The following is a 12,711-nucleotide window of genomic DNA, read 5'->3' on the forward strand; positions in this document are numbered from 1 at the left end:
GGCACTTGGGGGACTCTCCTGCCCTTCCCAAGAGCAATAGCACCCTGTCCTAAGAACATAAGTCTGGGATGAGGCAAAGCTTGTCATTAATTAGCCTGGCTAAAGAGCTGGGTGGAGCTGCTCCGGGGACAAGCTGGCTCGCTCCTGCTGCTGGCAGGTGAATTCATCTCCCTTCCCAGGAGCACCTGCTCTCCCTTTCATTCCCCACCAGGCTCCTTGTGCCAGGCCAGCGAATGGCCACAGGATGGGAATGAGGCCTGGGCCCCGCCCCAATCTCCTGAATCTAATGCAGCTGCTCACCTTGTCCCCCATCAGCTGCTGGGTTTCCCCCAGGAGGGAGTAGGTGACAGGGAGAGAGACACACACACATTTGTCCTTCTGGTTGCAGGGCTTGTGTCCTTCCAATCCCATTGGTGGCTGCACAGTGGGCAGAGTCCTCGCTGCGTGCCCGGCCCAACAGAATTGCAGGGCGTGGTGTGGAACACAGAAAGAGATAGAGAGACTCATCCTCCAGCCGGGGTCAGTCTGAGAGAAATTGGCTGGGGTCCCAGTCTCACTCTTCTAGCGGGTGCCATTTCCCAGCTGGGTTCCTTACCCCTCTGGTGCAGCAGCAGCTGGTAGAGCCGGTAAACCCCCTCCCTGGCCTGCCGGCTGATGTCCTTGGCTGGGTCACTGACGGACAGAGCCAGCTGTGCCATGTGGTGACCCATCCTGGGGAATTCCGCTGAGTTCTAATGGACGGGAGAGAGAGAGGGGACTCCATCAGCATTTTCCTGTCAGCTCCCAGTCCCCCCCGGGCCAGGACTCTCCTTCCCCTCAGCCCCTCTGCAGGAGATGCTAGAGCCAGACCCTTAATTTCCTCTGCCCCCAAGGAAGCCTGGAGCACAGGGCTGTGGGCAGGGCCCTCCATGAGGACTTGCTTCCCCAGCTGCTCCAGGATGACAGGGAGGCATGAACCTGGAGCACAGTCCCCTTAAAAGCCCAGAGTCACCACTTAACAAGGACAAGAAGAACTTGACTCAAGCCAGGCTCACTCTCTGCTCTGACTCTGCCTCCCCAAGAGGAACACTCCTAACCCACAGCCCCTGCAGCAGCAGATCCTACAGCCCGTCGGAGCCAGATCACCTACGCCTGGAGTCAGGAAGCTGGGGTCAGAGGTCACTTATGTCAAACTCAGGGAGGGTGATGGTGAATCTGAGCAGGGCCGTGCTGCTCTTAATGGCCCTGGCTCTCTCTCGCGGCACCCTGGACACGATCCAGTAGTTAATGTGCTGTGGGGAAAGGAGGCAGATCAGGATCAATGGGCAGGTGCACCTATTGTGGAAATGAGACACAGACACACACCCATCCCCAGGGGGCTGAGACATTGTGCGCAGGGTGGAATATCTGATTCATTGATTGCAGAGATTTGGAAGGGGATTGTTGCCCGGAGGACGATTCTTGAATCCTGCAGGTCACAACTTGTCATTGTCTCTCTAGACTGGAACAATGTTCAGTGTCGGGGCTTGTCCCATCCTCCCTGCACTCCTGATTCCTGAACAATCCCCTCAGAAATCTCAGGGCCCGTCGGAGAGAAGGGCTGATTCTCTGGGGCCCTCCTGTTTCTCTAGGAAGGAGCCTGTGACTCTTCTCTGAGGACCCTCTTCTGGATCTCCCAGGAGGGGTTCAGACTCTCACTCCCCAAGCCAGCCAGGGTCCCTGTGGTTAGTGCTCAACACAACCAGGCAGAGCTCTGGCTTGAAGTCCCAGCTCCTTCCTCTGTCCTTTAAGGAGGAAGGGCCTGACACTGCATTGCACTGACTGCCCTGACCAAGGATGCCCACTGGGGGCTCAGCTAGGAAGACAGACTGGAAAATGGATCTAAGAGTGAAGGTAAAATTGCCCCCACCCCTCTCATCGGGCTCACCTCCAAGATGTACTGGAGCCTGTCGGTGTCTGGGGACTCTGCCAGCAGGTTCCCCAGCATGGCGTCCAGGAGGTCTGGCAAGACCCTAGGCAGATCCTGAAAGCAAGGGAGAGCCATGGGTCAGAGTTAGGGAAACTGGGGCTACACCTGCCACAGGATGGGAAGTGGGGTCTCTGGGAAGCACTGGTGAGACCCCCAAACACATATCCTGGCCTCTCTCATTCACATCCCACTGCAGGCAATTAGCCAGGATTCATGGCAGGATGACAGTTGGCTCTTCAATCCATGACTTTAGCTGATCTACCTGCACTTGGGTGGTGTCCTTCTCCATGCCCAGGGTGAAGACGGCATGCAGGGCAGCTCGGAGGAGGTGGGTCTCCAGCTCTGGCTCCAGGGCAGGTGTCATGGTGCTGGCAAGAGAGAGGAGCCGGCATTAGACTGTGCAGTGCGGGGATGGGACTGGAACCAACACGCAAGTGAAACTGCAGGGAAATAGGCACAGGCTGGCGAGAATGGAAACTGAGGCACCGAGCCAGGGAATGACAAGGCCAAGGTTTCTCAGACAGACAGTGGCAGGGCAGGAATAGCACCTGTTCCCTGGACCCTGCTGCCCCTCCTGTATCTGATCCTGGGTGTGAGCCTCTCCCCAAAGTCGTTGCAATGTTACTGGAGTGAAAAGAACAGCCCAGCCAGGAGAGAGTGACCCTTCCCCCCACCTCTGCCAGAGGAGCCACCCTTGGGCGGTGACCTGGGAGTGGGAGGGGCAGTGACTCCCAGCCCTGGGCCTGAGCAGCACTGGGGTTAGGGGAACCGGGCCGGAGGGTCTCGGTACCTGAGGTTGCCCACAGCAATCAGGGAGTTAGCGAGGACGGCGCCGGGTGGAGAGTTATCAGGCAGCTCCTCAATGAGCTCCTGTGAGACCCAACGGAGACAAAGGAGCGTGTGAGATTCGGGCCTCACTGACACTTCTCAGTGAGGAGATTACACAGCCAGGGCCCCACACAGCCAGCAGGATCCCCCCACCTGCCCCCCGCTCCTCCGATTCCTGCCCAATAGTGACCACTCTCCGAGTTTCTCCCGTCTCTTCTCCCCAGTCTTCAGCCCCAGCAATCCCTGCCCTCTGCTGCCCCTCCAGCAACAACAATCCCCCATCCATTGGCCTGGGGAGACCCCTGCCCCTCCCATGTCTCTGTCTTTCCTCCAGCTGCTGGGCACCATGTCTCGCTCACCACAATCCTCTCCGCCACAGCCGCCTTGCAGCAGTGCGGCTCCAGTGTGTCCTGCCCTCTCTGCTGTGCAGCGAGACGTGGGGTGGATGGTGTGCAGGAACACAAGCTGCTGGGCCTCCTCCTGCACCCACCAGGAGTGGGGTTAGGGGAGAGAGAGCCAGTTAGCCAGGGACCTCCCTGCCCCCACACAGCAGCTGCAGGACTCAGGCCTGAATGGGGGATAGTGGGGACCCGCCCATTGTCCAAATCACCCACCACTCCACCACAAGCAGGGTCAGGAACTGGGACAGTGCCTGTGGGGGGAGGAGACCCAGCTGGTGTGTGACAGACACCCCCACCTCTGGGGTCCCAGATCATGGAGGAGAAAGGTCCCCATTAGGGCTGGTGGATCATCAGGGACAAGACCCTCTGCAGGGGGTCAGGTGCTGGGAAGGGGCAGGACAGTCTCGGTTCCAGCACAGCTGGGGTACGTTTGTACCTTTTCTCTGCCTTGGAACTGCTCTCAGCTGTTATTGAGAGCAGCCTCCTCTGTGGCCACGTCCACCCATTCCTCCTCCTCGTTCCCTGAGTCCCTGGCGGTCCCTGCACCAGGGAGAGAAGGGGACAGGGTGACGCCTGCTGCCACTTGGGGGAAGGACAGGGGCACGATGGGGCAATGTGTCCCCTTCCCACCTCCGGGACCCAGGGCAGATCGGGCCCCACACTCCCCCCTCTCAGTGATGCCTTCAGCCCCCAACTCCTTCAGGAGTCCATAGCAAAGAGACCCCCCCACGCTGTCCTGGACTCCCTGGGAGGTGCCTCCCCCCAACTGGAGCACCAAGGACCAAAGTGGCAGCATCTAGTGTTAGTGGGGTTCATGTGGCTCAAGCCAGACCCCTGAGCTGGTGACCCGCCCCCATAGCACTGATCGAGGGCCTGGGCCCAGGGTGTTCACAGCCCCACCCTCACCTCTCTCTGAGCCCAGCCTGACTCCTCACCTAGAACAAAGCAGCGGCGCCCATCGGCCTCGCTGCTGCCCGAGTCCCAGGCACTGCTGCTGTCCCATGGGGAGCGGGCCGAGCTGCTGGTGGTGGGACAGGGATCCTCCACCTCCTGCCCTGGGGAGGCTGGAAGGTCCTCAGTGACCGGGCAGGGCGATGCCTCCTGCTGGGAATCAGGGCTGGGCTCCTGGGGCCGCTGCTGCCCACACAACATGCCCCAGAGTCACCCTGCCCGGCTCCCCTCCTGCGCTGGGTCCTGCCTGCCCAGCCGCAGCCTGGCCCAGCTCCATTTCGACCTGGCCTCTCCCACCTCGGCGCCTGTGCTGGGAGCGGGTTTTCTCCGCCAGAAGGCTGGGCACTTCCACCTCCTGGCCTGGCCGGGAGCTCCTTCCCCGCCAGTGGGGACGGAGGAGCCGCTGTGCTCCTGGGGAAGATGGCAGCTGCTTCCCTCAGGCTCTGGGGCCACCTGCAGAGCCTTCTTCCTGAACATCCTCAGGAGCCTGGCCATCCTGGAACCAAGCGGGGAGCGGGCGTGAGTCTGGGGTCAAGGCAGCCTCTGACTAACCAGCCTGTTTGGTCCCTCCCCATCCCTGCCCCAGCCAGAGCAGCTCCTCCTCCCGCACAGGGGTGCATGTAATGCAATCTACACGCACTGGCAGGAGTTCATTGCATGATCTGCTTCCTGCTGTTTGGTTCTGGGCTGTTGGAGTACGGGCTTGCAACCATCTGTGCACACATATTATACTAATTGCATCTAGACCACATCTCCCTAGTTTGTTTGTGAGAATGTCCTTATTAACATCAAGATGGATCACATCTACTGTTTACCCACCTCCACTAGGCCCGTAACCCTGCCAAAGAAGGAGCTAGGATTGGTTTGGAATGATTTGTTCTTGACAAGTCCATGCTCACTAGTCCTAAGAACCAAATTGTCCTGTAGGTGCTGACAAACTGATTGTTTAATAAGGAGTTCCAGTATCTTTCCAGGTATGTTAATGGATGGGAAGACGTTCTTTTTCAGGGATCTCTGACGAGAACTGGGGCACAGCATTTAGTTTGTTGAGGCCATAAAATGGAGACAGGCACCTCTTCTCTCCTCCCAGCACCCCAGATACCTAAAAAGGTGGGACTCACATCCCTCAATGGGCTTTAAAAAAGACAATGGTTACAATGTGGGCCCGACCATTTCTGGTTTCTGCAGACTAGATGTTTTAGCAAAGTTTAGAATTCCTTGGTGCTCAACACCGTGAAACTCCCCTTTCTCCTTCACAAAGGGCTTTAACGCCCCTTATCTCACCCAGGCTCTCGACTGCCCAAAGTTGGAGAATTGTCCCTGTTCCCATTGCAGAGCACCCCCCACGCCACACACACACAGTCCTCCTGGTGGTGGGAGGGGAACAGAGGAAAGGACAGAAGATGTAAGAGATGAAGAGAAAGGAGGGAGGGATGGAGGAAAAGGTAAAACAAAAAGGACAAACCCTAATGTCCCCAGTGATTCTAAGGGACAAAATCCCAGGTGGGGAATAAACTTCGACCACCTTAAGCTAGTGTTTTCCATGCCTAGAATTCAGCTGGCGCCAGATGCATAAGACTGAACAGGTTCCAAACCTCTCGGAGGCTCTTACCTTCTAAACAGGGACGTCTGTTTTCTAGTAAAATCAGGAAAAACAAAAGAGAAAACTCAAAAGAGGTTCCTCCTGGTGGTCACATACATGAACCTAAATACTCTCTCAGTCCTCAAAGAGAGACTTCGAGAAGGAGACTTGCTGAAGCAAAGCTACAGGGAACTCTGAGGTTTCCCTGGCCCTGAGCCCCTGTCCTGCCTGGCTGATGTCAGCATCTTTCTGTGAGGTCACCACCTCCCCAGCACCTTTGACCAATAGGCTGATGTCCTGCAAAAGGCCTTTGTGATGTCACTGCCACACCCACCCCTCCACTGCAGTGCTAATGTTCTGCCACAGGGCAGACACTTTGGAGGTTTGAGCTACTCTCTGTGGATCACCCCACTCAGTGAGTGTTCATTCTAGGAAGCAAGCCGGCTAGACAGTAAAACATCACAAGCTGCTCCCAATACTACACTCGGTTTCTCAGAAATGAGTAGACTTTATGGGCAGAAGAGACAGTTAGAGCATCTAATCTGACCCCCTGCATATCACAGGCCTCCTGTCTACCACAATAGCTACTGTTGGGGTAAACACATTCCAGAAAGGCATCTAGTCTTTATTAAATAACATCAAGAGATGGAGAATCCACCACTTTCCTTGGTAGCTTCTTCCTGTGGTCAATCATCCTCGCTGTTGAATATTTGTGCCTTATTTGTCATAGGAATTTGTCTCTTTTCACCTTCCAGCCATTCCCAAACCTCAGCCAGTATTTGTAGGTGACAAATCTCATGAATTGTCACAGATTGCGGTGTTACTAGAGGAGGTTTTGGAATTAACTGATAAGTCACTGGGACCAGATGGCATTCACCCAAGAGTTCTGAAAGAACTCAGATGTGAAATTGCGGAACTACTAATTATGGTTTGTAACTTGTCCTTTAAATCAGCTTCTGTATCCATGACTGGAAGATAGCTAATGTAACGCCAATATTTAAAAAGGGCACTATTGGTGATCCCGGCAATTACGGACCAGTAAGTCTAATGTCAGTACCGGGCAAATTAGTTGAAACAATTGTAAAGAATAAAATTGTCAGACACATAGAAGAACATAAATTGTTGGGCAAAAGTCAACATAGTTTAGGTAAAGGGAAATCGTGTCTTACTAATCTATTAGAGTTCTTTGAAGGGGTCAACAAACATGTGGACAAGGGGGATCCAGTGGACATAGTGTACTTAGATTTCCAGAAAGCATTTGACAAGGTCCCTCACCAAAGGGTCTTATGTAAATTAAGTTGTCATGGGATAAGAGGGAAGATCCTTTCATGAATTGAGAACTGGTTAAAAGAAAGGGAACAAAGGGAAGGAATAAATGGTAAATTCTCAGAATGGAGAGGGGTAACTAGTGGTGTTCCCCAAGGGTCAGTCCTAGGACCAATGCTATTCAACTTATTCATAAATGATCTGGAGAAAGGGGTAAAAAGTGAGGTGGCAAAGTTTGCAGATGATACTAAAGTGCTCAAGATAGTTAAGACCAAAGCAGACTGTGAAGAACTTCAAAAAGCTCTCACAAAACTAAGTGATTGGGCAACAAAATGGCAAATGAAATTTAATGTGGACAACGTAAAGTAATGCACATTGGGAAAAATAACCCCAACTATACATACAATATGATGGGGGCTAATTTAGCTACAACGAATCAGGAAAAAGATCTTGGAGTCATCGTGGATAGTTCTCTGAAGACTTCCACGCAGTGTGCAGCGGCAGTCAAAAAAGCAAACAGGATGTTAGGAATCATTTAAAAAGGGATAGAGAATGAGACGGAGAATATCTTATTGCCCTTATATAAATCCATGGTACACCCACATCTTGAATACTGTGTACAGATGTGGTCTCCTCATCTCAAAAAAGATATACTGGCATTAGAAAAGGTTCAGAGAAGGGCAATTAAAATGATTAGAGGTTTGGAAGGGGTCCCATATGAGGAGAGATTAAAGAGGCTAGGACTTTTCAGCTTGGAAAAGAAGAGACTATGGGGGGATACGATAGAGGTCTATGAAATCATGAGTGATGTGGAGAAAGTGAATAAGGAAAAGTTATTTACTTGTTCCCATAATATAAGAACTCCACTAGTAACCTCCCTCCAGCCTGACAGTTCACCTTTCAGTACGACCCGTTGTAGTCTCCCCTTTAACCAGTTCCTTATCCACCTTTCAATTTTCATATTGATCCTCATCTTTTCCAATTTAGCTAATAATTCCCCATGTGGAACCGTATCAAATGCCTTACTGAAATCGAGGTAAATTAGATCCACTGCGTTTCCTTTGTCTAAAAAATCTGTTACCTTCTCAAAGAAGGAGATCAGGTTGGTTTGGCACGATCTACCTTTTGTAAAGCCATGTTGTATTTTGTCCCAATTACCATTGACCTCAATGTCCTTAACTACTTTCTCCTTCAAAACATTTTCTGAGACCTTGCATACTACAGATGTCAAACTAACAGGCCTGTAGTTACCCGGATCACGTTTTTTCCCTTTCTTAAAGCTAGGAACTATGTTAGCAATTCTCCAGTCATACGGTACAACCCCTGAGTTTACAGATTCATTAAAAAATCTTGCTAATGGTTTTGCAATGTCATGTGCTAGTTCTTTTAATATTCTTGGATGAAGATTATCTGGGCCCCCCGATTTAGTCCCATTAAGCTGTTCGAGTTTGACTTCTAACTCAGATGTAGTAATATCTACCTCCATATCCTCATTCCCATTTGTCATCCTACCATTATCCCTAAGCTCCTCATTAGCCTCTGAAAGACTGAGGCAAAGTATTTGTTTAGACATTGGGCCATGCCTAGATTATCCTTAACCTCCACTCCATCCTCAGTGTTTAGTGGTCCCACTTCTTTCTTTATTTTCTTCTGATTTATATGGCTATAAAACCTTTTACTATTGGTTTGAATTCCCTTTGCAAGGTCCAACTCTACATGGCTTTCGGCCTTTCTCACTTTATCCCTACATGTTCTGACCTCAATAAGGTAGCTTTTCTTGCTGATCACTCCCATCTTCCACTCCTTGTAGGCTTTCTGCTTTTTCTTAATCATCTCTCTGAAATGCTTGCTCATCCAACTTGGTCTACAACTCCTGCCTATGAATTTTCCCCCCTTTCTTGGGATGCAGGCTTCTGATAGTTTCTGCAACTTTGACTTGAAGTAATTCCAGGCCTTCTCCGCCTTTAGATCCACAAGTCCTTCAGTCCAATCCACTTCCCTATCTAATTTCCTTAATTTTTTAAAGTTAGCCCTTTTGAAATCAAAAACCCTAGTCACAGATCTATTTTTGTTTACCCTTCCATTTAGTTTAAACTGAATTAGCTCATGATCGCTCAAACCAAGGCGATCCCCTACAACCATTTCTTCTAAGAGATCCTCACTACCAACACCAAATCTAAAATGGCATCCCCTCTTGTTTGTTCTTCAACTACTTGGTGAAGGAATCCATCAGTTATCACATCTAGGAAAATCTGAGCCCTATTATATTACTAGCACTTGTCCTCCAGTCTATATCTGGGAAGTTAAAGTCTCCCATGATCACACAATTCCCATTAGTATTTACTTCATTAAAAACATTGAAGAGGTCTCTATCCCTATCCAAATCAGACTCCTGTTCTAACAGACAGCAAACCCCCCAAAGACAGGGATAGAGCCCAGGAATCGAGATGGTGGGGAAATTTCATTGAAACCGTTTCTGTCCGAAAATCCCATTCAAACTAAACCAGTTTCTTTCTTGAAATCATATCAAGTGGCATGAAAATTCTTTGCAAAAATATTTTGTTGCAAAACAAAAGCATCTTCTGTGTCACAAAAAGAACAGGAGTACGTGTTTGTCTCGTCGCACACAAAGAGGAGACACTTAGATCTCAAAAATTAGATAAGATGTTTCAGTCTGAGCTAAGTAGTTGCTGCTCTTAACAATTGCAACATAATTAAATACAAATAAAATAGACTATTTCAGCCATTCTATTATGTCCTAATCTGATCTGAGTAAACGTGATAGGACACCTCATCTTATGCACTGCTCCTAGTGACGCTCTCCAATAGATCCCCATCCTCCACCTGTCGGGAGGTAGGTAGGAGCGGATTGTTATCCCTACTTGAAAGAGGGAGAAGCTAAGGCTGAGAAAGGAGAATTGACTTGTCTTAGGTCACACAGCCAGTCCGTGGCAGAGTTGGGAATAGGACCCAAGAGCCCTGATTTTCAAACTAACCATCGGATCTTGAATTTCAGACATTGAAAGACCTGAATAAAGTGCTCTCAAGTGAGTTCCAGACCAGCAAGGGTTCATAGTAATTATTCAGCAAGTATTTTAGGAGAACTGGAATGGTAGAGAAAATAATGAACTGCAGAGAAGCAGCAAAATTTGTCAAACATATGACTGGTTATGACTATTTACTTGGCCTTAAAAGAAAACAACAGGGACCTGAGTCTCCTCCCTGTCAATAACCCCCTGCTCTGCCAATCAGGATAGAGACCGAGGGGCGGGAGGATGAGGGTTCTCAACAGAGAGCCCAAAGGATGGCCCAGGTCACAGCTGGGGATCACTGTCTGAGCACTATTTCAGCCCCACATTTTTCGGTGGACCTCCCACAATGGGAGTTGTAGAGCAACCCCCACGACACACACACACCCCTCCTAGTGGTGGGAGGAGAACAGGGGAACAGACAAAAGAAGTAAGAGATGAAGAGAAAGGAGGGAGGGATGGAGGAAAACGTAAAAGAAAAAGGACAAACCTTAATGTCCCCAGAGATTCTAAGGGACAAAATCCCAGGTGGGGAATAAAATTTGGCCACCTTAAGCTAGTGTTTTCCATGCCTAAAATTCAGATGGCACCAGATGCATCAGATTGAACAGGTTCCAAACCTCTCGGAGGCTCTTACCTTCTAAACAGGGACGTCAGTTTTCTAGTGAAATCAGGAAAAAGAAAGGAGAAAACTCAAAAGAGGTTCCTCCTGGTGCTCACGTACGTGACCCCTAATACACTCTCAGACCTCAAAGAGAGATCTCGAGAAGGAGACTTGCTGAAGCAAAGCCACAGGGGTCTCTGAGGTTTCCCTGGCCCTGAGCCCCTGTCCTGCCTGGCTGATGTCAGCATCCCTCTGTGAGGTCACCACCTCCCCTACACCTTTGGCCAATAGGCTGAGGTCCTGCAAAAGGCCTTTGTGATGTCACTGCCACACCCACCCCTCCCCTGCAGTGCTAATGTCCTGCCACAGGGCAGACACTTTGAAGGTTTGAGCTACTCCCTGTGGATCACCCCGCTCAATGAGTGTTCATTCTAGGAAGCAAGCCAGCTAGACAGTAAAACATCACAAGCTGCTCCCAATGCTACACTCGATTTCTCAGAAATGAGTAGACTTTATGGGCAGAAGAGACAGTTAGAGCATCTAATCTGACCCCCTGCATATCACAGGCCTCCTGTCTACCACAATAGCTACTTTTGGGGCAAACACATTCCGGAAAGGCATCTAGTCTTTATTAATGACATCAAGAGATGGAGAATCCACCACTTTCCATGGTAGCTTCTTCCTGTGGTCAATCATCCTCGCTGTTGAATATTTGTGCCTTATTTGTCATAGGAATTTGTCTCTTTTCACCTTCCAGCCATTGGGTCTTGTTCTGCCTTTCTCTGCTCGATTAAAGAGCCCTTTAATACCCAATATTTTCTCTCCATTAAGGCACTTCAACACTTCAGTGAAGTCACCTTTCAATCTTCTTTTGATGAGCTAAACAGGTTGAGCTCTTTCAATAGCTTACCAGAAGGCATTTTTCTCCAGCCCTCAGAACATTTGGTGGCTCTTTGCTGCCCAGCTCCAATTTCTAGGACCATCTTTTTCAAAGGTGGACACCAACACTGGAGGCAGTATTCCAATAGCAGTCTCACTGCTGCTGTGTCACCTCCCTATCCTACTCACGGCTCTGCTCCTACGTCTAATGATGGCTTTAGCCCTGTTCACCACAGCATCACACTGGGAGCTCATGTTGAGTGGCTTTTCCACTCTGGCCCCTAAATCCATTTCAGAGTCACTGCTTTCCTGGATACACGTCCCCATTCTGGAGGTGTGGCCGGCGTGCCTTGTTGCCACGCATAGGACCTTGCATTGGGCTCTGCTCAAACTTGTTTTCTTTGAATGGGTCCAGCTGGCTGAATGAGCCAGATCGCTCTGTATCACTGCCCTCTCCCCATCAGTAATTACCACTCTGCCTGTATTTTGTCACCCCCCAATCTTATCCGCAGTGATTGTATGTTTTCTCCCAATTCATTGATAACAATTATTTTTAAAAATTAGTCCTTGAGAGCTTCTTCAGACCCTTAGTACCCAGGACCTGCTCCCCACAGCACAGTGAGAAATGCTGTCCAGCCCTGCTGGTACATAGGGGGAAAGCACAGAACAAACGTACCTTTAGGAGCTGTGTTGTCCATAGGCTCTGAACAACATGTGGGGGTCAGCAGATTACAAACGCACGACAGACCTGTAGTGTAGACAGGTCCCAACTGTGTCTCGGTTTCCCACCCTGTAAAATGGGGAGAACAAACAAAACCTTGATTAGCTGCATTTGATAGCTGGGGAAACCGAGGCACCCAGCGGTGCAGAGACTCGCTCATGGTCCCAAAGCCAGGAATAGAAAACAGCAGATCTGATAGCCAGGCCTGGGACCTAACCCTGGTTTTCCTGGCCTTGCTGCTCTAAGTTTAGTCACAGCCTCCATGTCTTTTCTCCCGTGTCCCTTAACCCCACGTCACTGCAGAAGAGAGATTTTCTGGTAGCCAGCTGGCTCTCCTGCATGTGGATGTCGTTCCAAAAGACGTGTTCTGGCTCAGTCCCATGCTATGGTTGGCTGAAGGAACCACTTGGTCACATTCTAGGCCCTGAGTTATACGGGAGGGGCGACTAGATGCACATAATGGTCCTTTCTGACCTGAACCTCTATCAATCGCTACATTTTC

At 50.3% G+C, this 12,711-nt stretch overlaps 1 long non-coding RNA gene across 1 annotated transcript; it reads right to left on the reverse strand.

Moving 5' to 3' along the window:
- Positions 1-1,918: 1,918 nt before the first annotated feature.
- On the reverse strand, positions 1,919-12,274 carry LOC135972508 (uncharacterized). The gene is made up of 4 exons (XR_010588972.1): positions 12,165-12,274; positions 2,739-2,818; positions 2,211-2,316; positions 1,919-2,002 (listed from the first exon to the last, which is right to left on the reverse strand). It is a non-coding gene; the product is annotated as an uncharacterized LOC135972508 (long non-coding RNA).
- Positions 12,275-12,711: the final 437 nt, after the last annotated feature.

The sequence above is a fragment of the Chrysemys picta genome, chromosome 6, assembly GCF_011386835.1.
Source record: "Chrysemys picta bellii isolate R12L10 chromosome 6, ASM1138683v2, whole genome shotgun sequence".
Taxonomy (NCBI): Eukaryota; Metazoa; Chordata; order Testudines; family Emydidae; genus Chrysemys; species Chrysemys picta.